This window comes from Ptychodera flava, chromosome 16 (assembly GCF_041260155.1).
Source record: "Ptychodera flava strain L36383 chromosome 16, AS_Pfla_20210202, whole genome shotgun sequence".
In the NCBI taxonomy this organism is placed as follows: Eukaryota; Metazoa; Hemichordata; class Enteropneusta; family Ptychoderidae; genus Ptychodera; species Ptychodera flava.
This window is the reverse complement of record NC_091943.1, coordinates 18,787,789-18,807,218: the sequence shown is the minus strand read 5'-3', so window position 1 is coordinate 18,807,218 and position 19,430 is coordinate 18,787,789. Positions and strand designations below refer to the sequence as shown.

Genomic DNA, 19,430 nt, shown 5'->3' with positions numbered 1-19,430 from the left:
ATTGCTAAGTTATTCCTATATACCAAAAATCAGACCTCTAGCTCTATTGGCTCGCTCAAAATTAGATATGCGCATAATTAATGAGGTACAATATGTGGTGTCATAAGGTGTCTTATCATACCAAATATGAAGGATGTAGCACTTGTGGTTACTGAGTTGTGGACAAATATATATATTTGAGGTCAAAGGTCATTGAGGTCACGTCACATTTTGTCATAATAATTGTATTGCTAAGTTATTCCTATATACCAAAAATCAGACCTCTAGCTCTATTGGCTCGCTCAAAATAAGATATGTGCATAATTAATGAGGTACAATATATGGTGTCATAAGGTGTCCTATCATACCAAATATGAAGGGTTGTAGCACTTGTGGTTACTGAGTTGTGGACAAATATGTATATTTGAGGTCAAAGGTCATGTGACGTTTTGTTTAACAAATTATATTGTTAACTTATCCCTATATACCAAAAATCAGACCTCTAGCTCTATTGGCTCGCTCAAAATTAGATATGCGCATAATTAATGAGTACAATATGTGGCGTTATAAGGTGTCCCATCATACCAAATATGAAAGGTTTAGCACTTGGGTTACTGAGTTATGGACAATAATGTATATTTGAGGTCAAAGGTCACCAAGGTCACATGATATTTTGTCAAAATGTCTGAGATATCTGCGTGAACTGATGGACTCACGGACGGATATGACCCAATCTATAAGCCCCCTGGACTTTATCCGTGGGGACAAAAGACTGTGTCACTGCATCCTTTAGGCAATATGAATACGATGAGAAACTAAATTTTTATTTTTCTTGGCCTTATACATGGGAGTCTATGGAGAACTGCCTTATACATGGGAGTCTATGGAGGTGTAAACTAAAAAGTCCTCTAACACGGCCAAATTCGATCGCATTGTGAAACAAATCGACGTGCATCTGTATGAGGTTGGGTACTATTCTTGTGCAAAGTTTGAAAGAAATTGACCAGGGCATGTCTGAGATATCTGCGTGAACGGACGGACGGACGGACTGACATGACCAAACCTATAACTCCCCAGGACTTCGTCCGTGGGCACTAAAAACAACGCAACAGTTATTACAGCTACACCGGCGGTAGGTTCATATCCAGAGCCACGTACGGTCGACTGCCGCCGTCGCTTGAAAACAATCTCATAAACCTGGCCATATGGGCAACTGTGTATGGGCAGCTGGATGCGTGACTTCCCGGAGAAGGAAGGCGAGCTGTCAAGTTCAAGCTCAGGATTATTTGTCGATCAAATTTCAGTAAATTTACCTTACCTGGATGAAATTTTGTCTATAGGCTGAAATTTCGCCGAAGTTTGACAAAATTGCATCGATTTTTCAGGTTCATATCCGACATTTTTGAGTTTTGAGTGCAGACAGAAATAAGTTTTGAGGCAACATGGCATGGCTGGCTGCGACCCCATGTTGTTGACCCCTAGCCCCGCGTACGATGCTATGTGCTACAGCTAACACACAGCATCGTACGCAGGGCTAGCGATAGAGTTGCCGACATCGACGGTTATTTACGAGAAGTGAATAAAAGACTGTCATTTTTGAAGCGATCGAGTAGCTGAGGTGGGCTGGGATACGACTTGGGCCCAAGAACGCTGAATTTCGGCAGTAATTTGGCTTTTTACGTCAAGTCCCAAAATGGATTTGAAGTCACCGACCCTACGTACGGGTCTTTGCAGGACTGTGGTGAGCGGGGCGATTAGCTGTAGCGGAACACACAGCATCGTACGCAGGGCTAGTTGACCCCAAGACATCCTCCAAATTATCCAACCATTCGCGTTAGAGTTCAGCTCGCTTAGAGTATCATAATATTCTTCGGCCTTCGTTTAGATCGACCCTAATCTCTCCCATTTAGGAAATAAATACACAAGCTACCTTGACAAAACTTCGTGCACCATCCAGGACCAAACGCACTACAAATCTGTCTTGACGTCATCATCTCCTTACATGGTAATCGGCATACCGTATTTTTAGCAAAGGAGACACAGAATACGTCGGAGTATTCAGTTTCAAAACGTATTACATTGTGTGATGTTGTCAAAAAAGGTAATGTTACTGCTGTGGTATAAATTACAAAACACAAAAGTTCAAATCAGTTTATTTTGGACTGGCTTTACCCAACATTTCATATTGTTTCTTGTGCCAGATTTGACCACGTGCTTACTGGCGACCCCTTTACATGCAAATTTTGTGTCAAATGGTGTGTTCTCCTGGAAAAACAAACGTACGATTTCTATATGAAGGAGGCGAAATTTGCCCTCAAACTCGAAACCACCCCTTATGGGGTGTACCTAGCTATTTTGAGCGAGCTTCTCGAATCTGCAGCTCTATTTCGAAATGATGGTCTGGTTTTCTCAGCTCAAGGATAAGTGTTCTCCATCGCTGTGGGCATTACTATTCTCAACTGGGGGTACAGTTTCCAGTCGTAATGGTTTTCATTGTGTCCTGGATATAAAACATTTCCTTTTCACAATTTTACTTTGATTAACACTAGTCCACATCTTGTCAGCGATTAAACATGTTTCAAGTTTAAATGTTAAATTCTGGTCTCGAGCCCTCTTGTTCGACCAAACTGAAATTACCCCTCCCACTTTGGCTCGTCCAGTGGGTGTAGCAAGGGTCGTGCCATCGACTAGGAAACGGAGGGTGCATTAATTGTTGCATTTCGATGCACATTTTGATTATATTCAGAAGATTTTGTGGCAAAAACTCAGATAGAGAAGCATTAATATTCACATCTCACTTATTCAAGACTGGCTGAGAGCAGCACTTCCATTCAGTTAACATCATTACGCCATTTATTATGCCAAGAAAGATGAAGCCAAGACATTGCCCTCCCTGGTCTCAGCCAGGAATGGTTATACCTTACAGAGTTTTTTCCCACGGAATGAAAACAAATGTACTTGGGCTGAGGCCCAAGTACAATAATAATAATAATAATAATAATAATAATAATAATAATATAACTCTGCAAAATTATTGTAAAGATATGAAAACCTTGTCCCTTTCAATGACTATACAGCATTTCATTTAAGAGTCGCCAGCATTATTTTGAGACTGGGTGCAAAAAGTACTGAAATGCATTATCAGTGCATATTACTCAAGCGTAATAAGCTTTCGTGTCAATGAGTGATCAAGGGCACATTCATTATGCTTGACTCTAAAGTTATGTACATTAAAGTGGTACAACCTCATCCACCAGACATTGCGACAGCAACGTGCTGAGTTGCTAGAAATATATATACATAAACCAGCGCAAAAACCCTATGTCTTCATGTATTTTCCTAACCTTCTAAAACTTGCATTTCACAAGTTCACGGGAGCTTTTGCAGTCACTTCTTCGTTGAAGGCATTATTGTAGAGGTAGTTTTATCAGACATGTAGTTTGACAGTAAATGGACACAGCCAGAAGAAGAAATAAAAAGTTTCTTTGTATCCAAAATCATGACAGTCTTTGTTGATTGTTGTTTCAGGATACACACAAAACATAAATACTAGCATTTAGGTGATCTGTCATTGAGTGGACCCTTTCATGCAATAAATGTACACATAATTCTGAAAACACTCGTAATATTTAGTTGTGAATAAGTTCATCACCTATATCAGCCACTTCATCTAACTTGCCATTTTATCTATCTTGTTGGATATTGTTCAATTTTCAACAGAAAAGGCAAATCACTTGACTCAGCTCAAAAACATCTTTCACAAATTATGAGTTTGTTGTGACTCTGACATCATAAACCTGAGTGCATCAATGATTGAGACACTGCGTGCATTGTTCAACCGTCAATTTGAATATTGCAATCTGATTACACTTTGGTTAGACTACGTGAATCAGAATAGTGTACTTGTATTTAAAGACAAACCAGTGGCTGTGACCACCTAGTTAGAAACTGCATTTCTCTTGTTGAATGATAAAAGATGCAGAATTGGACTTAAGTATCTCTCTGTAAGGTAAAACACACAAAGGGGACAGATACTTAGACATAAATTGTCTGATACTTTTCTGGTCTACCACTTGTGGGACCTAGTTTAAAGCTTCTGAGATTAGAAAATGTTCAACTATAATTGTTTTTCTAAAAACTTTTTTTCTATTTTCCTCATAAGACAGGGATGGTGGCCATTTTTAATTTCAGATATGCGAAAATTAATGTTAAGTAATTTGTATTTCTACTTCCAAATTTTGCATGGTGACTCCTTGTTTACATTCTTGATTTGGTAAGAGTATGGTTGAAAGTTTCATTAAGGAAAATTTCAGCAAGAGTTTAAACCTTTCACTTTTGAGGCATATACTACCTTACCCCTGGAGAACCTGTGAAGATTTGCTTTATAATACTATAGTATTAGTTATATTACTTCTTACATGAATTTGGCAGAATTGTTCTGTCAAAGGCACCTAATCAACCTTTTGGTGTATCACAAGAAATGGTGATTGTATTCGGAAACCTGATCCATGATGTTACTATGTTTCAGATATATTCATTAAAAATTCCTGCATTTTTGATGCAGCCAGTTTATTTACACTGTGTGGTAATCTGCCATTGTGTTCAAGCTGACAAGTTGACCCAGACTCAATAATTATCTGCAAATTGTCAATAATCTCTGCCAAGTTCATTGAGCTATCCCATGAGTCAACAGTCTGTAGCTTGCCAGCTTCTCTCTACACAGTTTATTAATGACAGCTAACTGTTCAGATTTGTCGTCAGTCCCGTCTTTGGAAGCAAACACAAATCCATTTACTTGATCTTCAATCTTCTTGCATTAAATCGTGGGAAACACTGATTTCAAATCATGGAAAACTTGATTTGAGAGTGGCGTCACGGCCTACTAGGTTCACAATAAATATTCCTGAATTTGAAACTAAAAAAGAAAAGTAAGAAAGATTCATGTCTCAGTTTAACAGCAACTGCCTTCACTGCATTATACAGAGAAAAAGTAAGTAAGCAACAGCTTTGTAATCATATCAATATTACATAACGATGTAACAGGGGTTATCAAACGCACAAAAAGACAGGGATTAATCAAGGCCTAAAGGACGTGTCCTGTAAACTACATTTATCTATTTCTGTGGACTACATCCATTGCTGTATCTGAACCATAGCTTCTATGGTGGAGGATCTCTTTGAATGGGCTGAGAACATTGTTTACTAAATATAATGATCAAATACATATATTGTATCAAGGGTACTGTGTACACAGTGCAGATATCTACATGTAATGCAACCTGTACTAGATTTCTCATTTGTGTCCAAGGTGAATATGACAAGGTAATACTCATGCTGCATGTAGACTGACATCGTGTGAAGAATGGATTGCAACATCATCAAAGGTCATTGAAATGCCAACAGAATGTTGTCGCCAGCAGAAAGTATTAATTTCAACCCACACCATGCTAAGTTAAGAGAATACAAACTCTGGAATGGCACACTGACCCTACATTTTAAGCATACTGGTTTGCTTTACAAGGCTGCCATGTGACCATTGAATATAGTACTTGTGATATCTTTGTTTTAACATCATACACGTAGCGTACATATGATTGAGTATGACCCCAGCTCATGTATATATGTATATATGCTTGTGTGGCAGAAAACATCAGGTTGCGTAAGTGTAAGCCCTCCCCCTCCCCCCCCCCTGTATAATCGCAGCTTTGTATTGTTAACAAGAGCGTTACGCTTGGACAATTGCAAGTATCGTAGATAAAACTGAACTTGTTCAGGGTCACAAAGAGGAGCATGCCAATGCTGTCAGCTTCTTTTGTTTTAACCCTTATCCCCCCACCAGGCAATATCACTTCCCCGTCTGTACAGTCAGTTAAAAATCATTAAGCCAAAATCTGGAGTATCTTCACTTCTTTACACGATGGGACAGTTTTCAAAAATTACGTTTACAGTGTTTTGGTTCTTACGGGCGAGGTTAAGGTCTCTGTTCAAATGGAAAATTTGGGAGATGTTTGGCAACACTTGTTTTAACCAACTTCACCAGGTGATGTATGAGCTTGCCAGGATAAGGATCAATGGTGTAATTTGACATTGAGAGTAAAATTTGAAAACAGAAGGGGAAAATAATCCATTGGGTAGGGCTTTGAAATGAAATACTTTATTTTAGTAATTAAGCATATTTATGTGTCTTCAGGGTGCAATCAATGCGTAACTGAATTTGCCATTAATCTCAGTGCTGAAAGTAATATATGATTAGATTCAGTTGCCTGTTCTTCGATGAATTTCAGACCATTCTACAAACACTTTCATTCTATCATCTTCAAGAAATCCAAACCATTTAATGGAGACATCTACGATTTATTGATCCAGTTTTACAGCTGTAGTATGCACCTATATAGATTAGAAATAAAAGTGCATTTTATGTATGTACTAGAATCTATGTTGTAAATGAAGTGTAGAGTGAGAAAAGTCATTGTTTTGAAACTAACATACAAATGATATGTACATGTAATTTGGCGATTATGTGCTCAAACCTTTGACATGACAACCCCTAGAACAATAAGGTCATAATGAGATTTTATATAGTTACATAATTTATCATGTCACAATTTTAATGTGTACGATCAAACATGATTTCACAGAATCACAGTTAAAATGATACTGCAGTATGCACTAAAAGGAAATAAATTTCAATGATCCTGTACCAGCTGAGCTAAACATGTTTTCACGGTCACAAAATTACTCAAAAAGTATCTCAGTGTATACTTACATGTACTGCGCATGGATTACGTTGCTTAAACCTTTGCCTCATTGGCCAGAATTAAATTAACCCTTTGAGTGCCAAAGGCAATTTTTGTTGCCTTATAAAATATACCCAGTAATTTTTTTTCTAAGATTTTGAAAAAGCTATAGCCAATAAAGTATGATGTCCATTTGGTCCAAAATCATTGAAGTATTACAGCAAAATGTAATTAAAATTGGCAAAAATTTCCTCTAAATTTCAAGGGGATAAATTATAGCACTCAAGGGCTAAAAGATTATTAGGATATTTTGTATTTTTTGGAATGCTGTGTCATGGACTACTCAAGTAAATGAATTCTGTTTCTGGTTACAATTTGTTTGTAACACATGTTACCTCTGGAAAATGTTGGTGAATGTGAATGAATGTAGCCAGTCCGCTGCCTTCTCCTAGACCAATCAGAAGAAGACTTATTTTTTTATTTGAAATGAAACATACATTCAGAAAAGGAGTCAGTTTGTTCTGATGATGTGAAACTTGACTTCAGTACTTGGTTCTGTAAGTGCAAGGTTTAATCTATCTAAATTTCACATGACATTTAGTCGATATCATATGGCCACATACTAATTTTTCTGCATTAGCATAACAACAGTGTCATGACTTCACCAAGACTAGAGTGCTCACTAAAATTTGTTCCGGACAGAAATGTAAGGTGGTATGTACACTCGCATAAAAAATTGCAAAAAATGACACAAATGCAAAATTACCAGCATACATACTGCTTGAAAGGAAAGCTTAATGCCTGTTTTCTTTCTACCATTGAGTTGACCTCGGCTAAACATTGTACACGAATTGCACATCATGTTACACAATTCGTAGTAGGTTACATGCATATTTACAACATAATTTTTCAAAATCTTGTCATTCAAAAAACGCCATGTCCATGTACATTAAAATGCTACTCATAAATCTGGTAACAATGTCAAGCCTGTTGCTATTTTGATATGTTTTACACAGTTAAGTTAGCTGTGATCCAAAATTGCGATAAGAGGGGCTTTCTTTTTAAAGCTCTTTCCTTTTTCTCTCTAAATGCCAAGGATATTTCTCATCAGAATGAGCTGTATACAAATTCAACATGATCACACTCAGCCAATACAATACGACATCATAACATGTTCAATAATATCATTTAAGGCAAATAAATAACTCCACCAGGTCAAGGGAACAAAAAGAAAATGGTAATAGCAATGAGGTCCCCTAGTGGTACCAGGTGCCTGGATTTGGCATGCTACACCAATCAAGATTGACACAAATTGACAAATTCTGTGTTATTCAGTAAAACTACCAAATACCTAATGTGAGTCTAAGCCTGGAATGCTGTCACTCATCATTTAAGAAACAGATTTGCCATATTTTCATATCTTCAACAGAACTTCTGGAATGATCTAAACAGTCTACATGCTGAGAATCCCTGTCTCACCAGCTTGTGTGCTAGTAGGCTGTGTTTCACTCAAAACGTCTTCACATGAGTTACTAACCGTACCGTGTCTGAGGAGTTTTGAAATGTTTACACCATAAGCTGAAATTGGCGAATTATTTGACAAAAAGAGAACGTTTATGATTTCAAAATTTAAATTGTTTTGATGTCAAAATGTTTTGTATAATATTAGAAATATTGTCTTGATATGTTGCTGGGTCTGCACTTTCAGTTGTTTCTTTGATTTCTATGCTATCTGGGTAGATGTGTTGGAGAGAATTGGATTTACTAGGATTGTCGAAACTTATGAGATCACGAGTGTTATTAAAGCATTTGGAAAGCTCTTTACAGCTCGATTGTGAAGACACTGTATAAACTCAGCCTTATATGAAACGAGAATAAGCTAGCAAGAAGTAGTATACAGTTTGTGCCCATGGAAATGCCTGTGGTTTGCAAATGTAGGCTTGTGTTTTATGATTTGCACTAATGAGATGAAAATACGGCTTTTAAGCATGAGTAAACTGCAAATTGCAAAATGGATTGGAAATGGTATACAATGGCGGTATATGGAATTCCAAGGTAAACCAAAAGCATATGCAGCTAGGTAACACAGACATGGCAACCATTCCAATTGCATATGCTTCATCTACATACACATGTACCTTACTAAACATTGTTATTGTATATGCCGTGACTAAGATAAAGTTTTTACCTTTATGCAGTCACACATGTACATTATAATTTGTTTCACGATCCTTGTACTATTGACTTTAATTGCCTTAATAAACTCTATGGCATTTCCTATGTCTTAAAACGATTTGATGCTGAAATGCACTTAATTCACGGTCTTCCTCGGTTAGAGATATGGCAGCAGATGACAAATGGCCAAGCAGCTAACACTTATATCTGTTGGTATAACACAATGTGTATATCAATGATAAAATCATGTCATGTGTACTTGTATATATACATGTGTACCTAGATATTTATATATATTTACTTATAAATACATGTGTATTTTTATGTATGTATATATGTACATATGAAGTGTGTATGTGCACGTACATGCATGTACATGTATAATACATGTATGTATGGTAAATGGAATACTTTCATACTTTTTAAGATACGCAGCCTCATTTGAGAACATGGTAACAGAAATGTTGCACACCTCAAGGAATTTTAAGCGTTCTCTTGAAAAAGTGCCTCAACACTTTTTTAATCACATGACATAAAATTCATAAACAAGAGAAAGGAAACAGGTACTGTTAAGTACAATATGATGGGCTGTGTGGGAATTATTATCCATACTCCAAATTTAATAAGTTTCATGACATTACCTGAAATTAATATTATGGCTTTCAGAATATTTACACAAAGTGCAAGAGATGAATTTCTTCATTTGCAGCTACAGTAATGTATGCATCTAGGTGCTTGTATCAGAGTGTGTCGTGTTTATATCCAGGGCATGTATGTCAGGACAACACAAGTTGTGACCCTGTGACCCCTGTGATGTCTGCTTTGTTGTTCATAACTGATTCACTAGCTACAGAGTGGGTTGAAGTTTCTTTGGTTTGTCCCTGTGCAATTTTCTGTGAAAGACACCACTTTTCATGTTCCATTGAGTTTGATAAATTTAACAACACATTTTATCCAATCAAGAATTCATATGAGTAAACATATTGACCATATTATGAATTACTTTCTGTGAACAAGACTTTCAAACTTCAAATGCTGTAAATCTATTGTCAATTGATTTCTTTCGCTTTCACTTTCGCAGGATCTCAGAGCACCTGACATGTAAACAGTTTATAGTTTTCTTTTTTCCCCAAGTATTGTAGTAATATTCAAATCACATCGCAGCACAATTTCTATGCAAAGCTTACTAAGTCAGTGTCAATGTGTCTGCAAAATACTCACCTTGATCGTTAAATCACACAAATATTGGAGTATTAGTGTTGTCACTTGTGCATATTTGGTAGCAAAATGTTCATATTTCAAAACATACAACACTGTTTGTCTTTGATGTGTGTATTCAATGGGTAAATACATTCCTAAACACGTCACAAAGATATACGTTAACCCTTTTAATTTTCATTATACCGCATCAAATAGGCTTTTCATAACATGTCAGCTAATTTTCAATGGCCCATTCTATCAGTGATAAATATACGAGGGGCGCGTTCGATTTGCACGATCATGATTATGATATATGTGACATCATTTTCGAAATCGAGGTTGTAAACAAAACTGGCTATCACGATCATGTTTTCAGTTGACATGGCTGCCCTCAGTGTTGACGCATTTCTGCAGAGCTGCAGCATACGTAGCGACGCCTATAAGTTTGTCGGTAAACGTATCCATCAAATCTTAATGTAGAATAGTTATTGTACGTACTGCATGCACTCCTATATTTGAGAGTGCGACTATAGCTAGCCTGCACTGTGTTCGGAACAAATTAACAAAATTTTTTTTTCAAGTTTCGTTGTAAATCAAAGTATTCTACATTTTAATAACACAGGCATTTAAACCGGCATCTTGCGATTAAATTCGCTTAAAAATCTTGCTTTAAAAATCAAATTTTACCTGAAACTTTAAAATTACCGCCGTTTCTGCTTTCAACACCGACAGCTGTGTTGTCTGCCATCTTGTAATCACACCAATCACGCCCAGGGGCATGATTGCTGTGATTGTCCATCATGATTGTTATTGGGCGTATTCTAACGCACGATCACAATCATGATTGGCTAATCACGTTCATGATCGTATTAATCGAACGCGCCTCAGCTTTCATGATTATGATTATGTCAGTGTTGATCATAAATACAGAATAGTATGACCTGTGATGCGCTGTCTTTATCTGTAATTAGAAGCCATGCAAAACCTAATCAAAATTCTACAAAATATATGTTGTGTATAGACATGAAAGTTTTTTTTTCTATTTACGAAAGTACCTTCTGAGATGTAGTATACAGGTAACAGTGTGTCAGTTACCAAATAGTAGATATGTAGAGTCTTAATGTCTACTGTTTTTGGAGTCTACTGAGATGGATTTGTAGAGTTTTAATGTGGTTATGCTCTGTCTGAGATGCCTATGGATGTGACTGGCCATTAAAGACAATGTGTACGGTATAAAATACTGCAAATGGCACCTGTCCTGAAGTCTACATTCAGACTTCACCACCAAAGCTCTTCAGTAAAACTAGAAGTAGACTTATCAATAATAAAACACATCATACATCACAGAGGTGCGGACAACATCTCTATAATGCACTGACACTTTCCAAATGTTAGTGTTGCATATCTACAAATTCGTTCAGCTGAGATGTCACTTTTTAGGTTACTTATATCTTAATTCTCACAATTTTTTGCAAGTCATTATCTAGTCACTGTGTCATCATCCTATCATTGCATGTCTGCATTACCACGTGTTATTGTACAACCATGTAAAATCAAATCATTCATTAAAAAGATCTCACACATAGATTTCATCAACATGGAAACATCATTCAAAGTTTAAAATCAAAATGCTAGTTATGGAACATTATTTCATAATCAAACTGCAAAATAGTTAAATCAAATTACAGTGTATTACCATATCAACATGTCATAATGATATTCTATGACTGACAGATGACATTCAAGCATAACAGTATGTATTGTTTTTAAATCTGTGATGTGCTTTGTAATTCAATACCTCATAGTTTAATTGTGACATGCACTGTTTGCTATGTATCGTACCTTTTGACATTATTCATGTCTCAGTATGCATTATCTTCTCTTTCGTCCACAGCTGCAGGGATATCCAGTGTTGTTTAAACTCTCCCGAGTGGTCCATTCTCATCAAGGCATTATCTCAATTCGCGGAAACATTGTGAATGATCGAACAATCAATCAATCATATCAAATAAACAAGGAAAAGACTTCTGTAAAAATACAAACATATCAGAATGAAACACAAGTATCCTCATTAAACATACATTTTGCCATATGCGATGCTTTCCTTTGTTTGTCGGATTTACGAAAATTTATATACATTCTGCATGGGGTCATGTGACTGATTCATTTTCGTAATATGAAGACAATAGCAAAGCTGCAAGAAAGTACTGGAAAGTGGCAGCAGATGTACATGTATTATTGACAGAACGATTTTATGTTAATTTCATCTTTTGATTTACTCAAAGTGTCGCTACAACCAAGAAATTAAATCTATGTATAGTAAATTTTTGTCTCTGGGTCTAATTCAAATATCAGCTTGTAGTTCTGTAGAAGCAAATCTAATCCAATGGAATAACACTTGGGTAAGGCTTTTTGGAAAAAAATCTTGTACAGAGGCAAACACTTGAACTGAAATTCTTCATCATCGGAGTCGTCGGATGAAGTGTCATGGACTAAGTACCGTTCTGCAGTGAGATAAACCTATCTGGTCGGTGAGGGCGCCATTTCAAATCAAAACAACGTATGAAAAAAATGATGGAACATGTACCAAGGGCTGAGTGATGTTTACTAATAAAAACAGAAAACTTCAAAGTCATTGCAGTGACATTGAACCAAAACTTTCTTCTACCTGCTAAACCTTAAAGGTGGTGTTCTGAGTAGAAACATAGGTTAATCAGTCACATGACCCCTGCTTCATCTAGTCAAGAGACTTGTGGATTACACTAGATGAAGCAGGGGTCCTGTGACTGATTCATTTTCATAGTATGAAGAAACTAGCAAAGCTGCAAGAAAGTACTGGAAACCAAGTGGTAGAAGATGTACATGTACGTGTACATGTGTTAGAACGATTGAATGATGATTCCATCTTTTGATTTACTGAAAGTATCGCCACAACCAAGAAATTAAATCTATGCATCTTAAATCTATCTCTGGGTTTAATTCAAATGTCTGCTTGTAGTTCCGTAGAAGCACATCTAATTCAATGAAATAACACTAGGGTAAGGCTATTTTGGTAAATCTCATTCAGAGGCAAACACTGGAACTAAAATTTTTCATCATCGGAGTCGTCGGATCAACTGTCATGGACCAAATGTCCTTCTCCAATGCGATAAACCTTTGAACACGTCTGAAAATGTAAACGTTGATCGGCGAGGGCGCCCTTTCAAACAAAAACAACATGATGGAACATGCACCAAGGGCTGAGTGATGTTGTGTAATCAAACCAGAAAACTTCAAACCATAAGTTAAGAGCTCGAACATGCTAGAAAAATACTGAAAAGAAGGCACAAAGCTGAATGTCAAACAGTGATTGCATGAGTATGACACTGGATATCTCACTAACTAATACTCATTATGAATAAATGGCTTGTGGTCTGAAAGCAGTGGCCACTACTTACTTGCACGCGTTAATTGGCAGATGCTACTCTTCGTGCTGTACTTGTGAGTGACTTGTGTGATGCTGACATGAGATGATATCGAATTTCTTCAAAGGTATAACTGGAGTTTCCTCGAGAGCTACCAAAAACTCAGATATGTTTTCAGATCAATCCAAATGATTGCCAATAATGAATAAATTTCAAAGAACCAAGCAGTGACAAACCTAGTTCGCCAAGAGTTTGATGTAAATGCAGTTTTTGGCAAGTCACACTTCCGGCTATCAGCTGCAGAAGTGTAGTAATCACTTTTGGTTTGATGCACGGCTGACGGCCCATCTGATGAAGAGGGACTATCCGCCGTCTTGAACCTATCCTAGAAGCAACTTTGAACTGTAGTAGTTTAAAGTTTATCAGGGCATTTGTTGGTTGCTCCGCAAAGCCAACTTTGCTCTTGGCAAAAAACGTTGAGCTACAATTCTGCAAATAGTCTGTGTGTTCAGTAATTTTCAATATAGGCGTTAAGTTCACATACATATTACCTACTCACCATAGTAATTAGAAAAGAATGTATTCAAACTCTGCATACTGGTCCTTGCGCTACTGGGCTACGCCTATGGAATGATGATGGTACAAAGTCAGCAGTGTCGAAGCATCTTTTCCACATGTACAGTAAAGAACAACCGAAGAAAATATATGTTTAAAGCCGATAACACACAGAGGTAAATACAACACCGATAAAAGAAGGTACCCTTTATTTTCTAAGGATATGTATCTGCAGCATCACCTAAAGTGTGGTTGGTCGTAGGTGCTTATTCCTCCATGCCTGCATGCACACTGAGCTACAAGTGTGATCGTTCCCTTGGGGTAGTGACATGACCTGCTTTTTGCAAAACCTAGAGCAACATTATCCTGTACGTACATAATTGCAGGAAAATACATCCCGGGAATACATCCGACCTACTGGACCTAGCTGCAGTGTAGACTGAAAGATTCCGTCGCGTGCGGGCGCTCCGGCGCACAGCGAAAAGGGTCGCAGGTCGCTGTGCGCCGGAGCGCACGCACGCCACGGAATCTTTCAGTCTAGCAGTGCTGTAGCTCGAGATTTGCCTGGGTATTATGGGTCGACTCATATACCTAGGCAAAACGTCGATCTACAACAGCGTGCAGCTACATCCGATCACAGGGACGTTCACTGCCTCAATCATTTCCGCCTTGCATCAAAAAATGAGGTGCATTCATGTTAGAAGAGTTCAAATGAATAATGGGCACATCATGTCGCTCACCGTGCATCACATGCACATACTCTTACACTATCGGTTCACGATGCTACAGGTATAGAACGACCATGACTTACAGCATTGCATTGGTAAAGGGAACCTCCATATCTGGAGCAACTCTTTGTGTACTTTGGTTTTCCGCGGATGAATTCATTTCCCTCACAGAATGCTACCTTGACTCGATTGACGGGGATTGGTTTACTGATCTTTTGCGATTTACATATGTGTACACAATTTCTGTCAAGCATGTAATTTGTAATTAATTTAATCCGGTGTTGAGATGACTATATAACGACGTAAAATTGATGTATGGATCATATTTTAGGCAAATTACATTGTTGCGTTAACCGCTTTGGCCATGGGGAAAGTTGGAGTTGACAAAATGGAAGGAATTTAGAAAATGATAATAAAAAGGGCAAACGAGGAATGAACCGCCCTATAAATTGTTCAAAACAGATAAACGAAACTCACAGTTCAAAACGAAAACATTGAAAACGATGGTGTGAAATGCCTAAATACTCTTGTGAGTGGTGGTATATTTATTGGAGAAAATGAAGTCCTTCTGACTTATATTTGACTTCTGCGAAATGTTACAATGGTACTAGAAATGGAGAACATAAATGTAAGTCTCCCTCAACGTAGGTCATTCGGTTCAAAATGAGGAGTGTAGAGGTCAACCAACGATTGCGTTCTCAGCGTGTTTACGGTATTCACAGGTCAAACCATTGACAGTAATCTTTCTCTCGTTGCAGTTTATGGTCAGAAAAGCCAGTTTCATTTAACGGTGCAATATTGCCATCAATGAAAGGGAAACAGTCGTCGGAACTGCCCCTGTGCGAGTTTCTTTTCTACAAACAATGTATTTCGTGCACGATATCTAGATGCACCTCATCATCATAGCTGCAACATTTACATTATACGATGTAGATTATGACAGACATGTTTTAACTTTCATCAATCACCATCGTACCTTGGATACAGTGTTTATAATGGTCGTATGGGTCCCATACGACCTTTGAGCGCAGTTCTGACGACGGTATCCCCCTTTAGCGTTTTATACTATGGCTTCATTTTATTATATATCGAACAGAACAGCAACTCCACAATGTTACATTTCCGATTGAGAGAGAGTGTGTGTGTGTGTGTTGTGTGTGTGTGTGTGTGTGTGTGTGTGTGAGGAGAGAGAGAGAGAGAGAGAGAGAGAGAGAGAGATGAGAGGAGATGAGAGAGAGAGAGAGAATAAAAACAAAAGATGAGGAGAAAAAACTGATGATGACGCCTACAAGGACCGCAACACGGTGCATTACAAATACAAAGCCGTGAACTTCTACACTTCTAAATTAGTATTTATTTATGCAAATAGAGTAAATTCTATCTTTTCATTATGCAAATAAACGTTTGATGAGTCCATTATTCATCGACCTAAACTGAGCATCATAACTGCATTCAAAGTGGAGAATAAGAAACAAATGATTATCAAAACAATGCTGTCAGAAATTTGAAATATAGACCAAGCTATTCACTTACCGTACGGGCTTACGCCAAACAAATTTATCGTGTTATACCTTTAGTCTGATCATCTGCCCCATTTCTACCGCTGGCTGCGCTGCGCACAAAAAATAGGACAGGGGACCAGACTGGCATACCTTGTGTTCCTCCGTAGTCAGTAATCACACAATCCGACTTGTTGAATAATTATATAAGTGAATAATGTTATTGAAGCGTTTTTTCATCCAATCACTGTTCTCGGTATTCGTCCTTTTATCATAAACCCCCCTAGAGGGTCTATGCCATTATAAACTTTTCGATCTCCTATGGTTTTGCATTGATTCAAAGTTTCAGTGGCAGTGGGAGTGATAAGCCTGAGTCCGCACAGCTTGATAATGCTACTTCTTGGAACAAACTGTAGACATCCGCATTCCGAGGGTGGTCAGGCCATTTTATTAACTTTATCGAGCAACATTTATACATCAATTTAAACCAACCAATAACATTGGCTATCATGAGGAAACCAGAGAAAATAGGCATAAGGATATAAAACGGGAGATATAATCGACAGCATTTTTTCATCGAAGGACGTTGATGAAGCGCATATATATGGTAGGTAAATTAAGGATATAAAAGGTAAGCACATTCTTTTAAAATTTCCAAAATTTCATAACAGTTTTATCAGACATGTTTATTCTGGTGTTATTCATGTGTTACTATTCGTTCTTTCAGGGGGGGGGGTGTTGTCTCGTTGACTCGCCTTGGCCTGCTGAGAGGTACCTTGGGATTTTCAGTGTATTGACTACACGAGACATTCAGAACTTGTTGATATGACAGAGACTTTATTTCTCTGTAGACAAGCTTGAAAGTTTCCATCGCCCATGATACGCTTCTCCCATAGTCTAAATGTCTTGGGTCCGCTGTGCTCCTCTCCCAAACAACTATCTTCAAACAACTGTATTCGAGCACAGACAAATAGAAACAGATTGGCAACGGGTATTGTTCAAGGCCGTGAAGTGGTTACGTAAGTCATCCATGTTCGCCTCGCCTCAGGTAGCTCTCGCCTCACTTTTCCGAAGAGTGCCGACCATGCACCTGTCGGTAGTTTCCGGATTTTCACCAATTTTTAAGCGAAAGTATGCTCGGCAAAGTTTGTGTTATTGTTGTCATGTGGTGCTGAGTGGAATCGGCATGCTGGCGAAAACGGAAAAGGTTTGAGCCTCGGGAAAGTGAGTTTTACCATTTCAAAAATTCCTCTCACATTTTTATAAATATATAATGAGTGTGTTTCAACCAAATTTGAAAATCTTCTATCGATACTGTCTGGTTTTACTCAATTGTTTACAATCAGTCATATCGTCTATTAAAAGTTGGTCATTGAAGGACGTGTTTATGAAACTGCGGGCGTGTTATGTTATGTTTGATTGGCGTGAAGCAGTGTTTCTGCCCTGAGAGCTCAAAAAGTAAGTCTGGTTGCTACACGACTGGCAGCACGATGCTATCTCGTCGTACTTTTCGCATAATCTCGTGTAATTATCAACCACAAACAAAGGTCTCAAAAATCTAACACCTGTGAAGCTCATTTTAATATGGAAAGGCCATAGTCAACCAAGACGACCATGGAACAAAAGCCATGCCGCGTTGCTAGTCTGTTTCTTCTATTTGTCTGTGATTCGAGTGACTATATTCGAGCAACCATCTTCCAACAACTATCCTCGAGCAACTCATTCGTTGTATTGTTTACGGGATTGTTAACGTTACCTTTAAGGCGTGGCTTTGATCATACGATAGACATAAATTACAGATAAAATAATACATCCACTCATAAACATCAATACAGGTCTTTTTCTTAAATTGACATGTTACCATTAATATGCAAATGTAATTGACTACCTTAATGATTCTTAATATAATATATTGCAGACTTCCGTAAACAACCTCGTAAACGTAATTAGAAAAACGGAAATCGACTTATAATTGAGATCTTGCTGTTTTAATTGATAATTCTGCTGGTATCGATGACCGCCATGCGTATTAACCTTTATGTGAGATACACCATCTCCGTAAGACTCTCTGTCTTTCAAGCAATGCGTCCTGTATTGTAATTCATAATCCATTGACATTTTAAAGTGTAAAGACAGTGAGAAGTCGTACATTTACAATAAGTTGTAAAATCTTTTTAAAAAAAGCGAAAAATTACATATTGAAATTCCTTTTTACACCGAGTTTTAAACGGCGTAAAGGTGGCCATCCTCGCAAACTCTGAAGAAAATAAGTGCACTTTGTTTAATTTTTTATTTAATTCGTCATCATCACATCGTCTTCTCATTATGACAATACCATCTATTCTTATATTGAACTTAAATATTGTCTACAACTTAATTGCGCATTTCATCCTTATAAGAGGCAGAGTTGGATAATCGCCGATTTCTCATATCAGTTTCAGAGATTGACGGCTTAAATATTCCCGTCCTTTTCACCTCGTGTGGCTCCCTTTCAGGGGGCATAATAATCATAAATTCTCATTTTTTCGTTTCTCTTCCTTTTTGTTGAACTTCTAAAGAAACAAAGAATAGAACAATATCACAAAACAATTTCTTGAGCTTAATTGTGCAAAAAGAATAGGCAACTTGAATCACAGCATCGTAATATGCATTCACTTTCTGTATAAATAATGCTTAATCCAAAAATATCTCAGTTTCGTCACACCGATGCTCCAACAAATGCATCGTCTCTATAACTTATATAAAATCATCTGTACGATATGATTTTTCCTATAACTTAGTATTTAAAAGTCACCTTTACTTATCGTGACTATAGAAATTATCGTAAAGCACTTAAATCTCTTGAAAACTCGTCTTCTACATTATACAAAAATAAAACAAGACATTTTTCTATTTTTCAAGACACAGGCAATGTATCAATCGCTAAAGTGCGATTCAAATCTAGAATAATTTCATAAACAAATGAGTAGCATAAATGGTAAATGATAGAAGTAGTTAACATGAAACGGAGGTTAATTTCTGTTCGTAATACCATATGACATCAGTCGGCTTGTGTAAAAATGTTTCTAATTAATTCAACTGGTAGGAGTACGTCACGCGCTGTGAGTTACACTGCGCCGGCTGCAATGCTCACTCTCAATTAGTCATGTAAAT

General features: G+C 37.4%; 1 long non-coding RNA gene across 1 annotated transcript in view; it reads left to right on the top strand.

Moving 5' to 3' along the window:
• Window positions 1–12,622, top strand: part of LOC139114217 (uncharacterized) — a 97,991-nt gene extending 85,369 nt beyond the window's left edge. Inside the window, exon 4 of the long non-coding RNA XR_011547827.1 lies at window positions 11,986–12,622. This is a non-coding gene — a long non-coding RNA (uncharacterized lncRNA). The remainder of the gene's footprint in view (window positions 1–11,985) is intronic.
• Window positions 12,623–19,430: the final 6,808 nt, after the last annotated feature.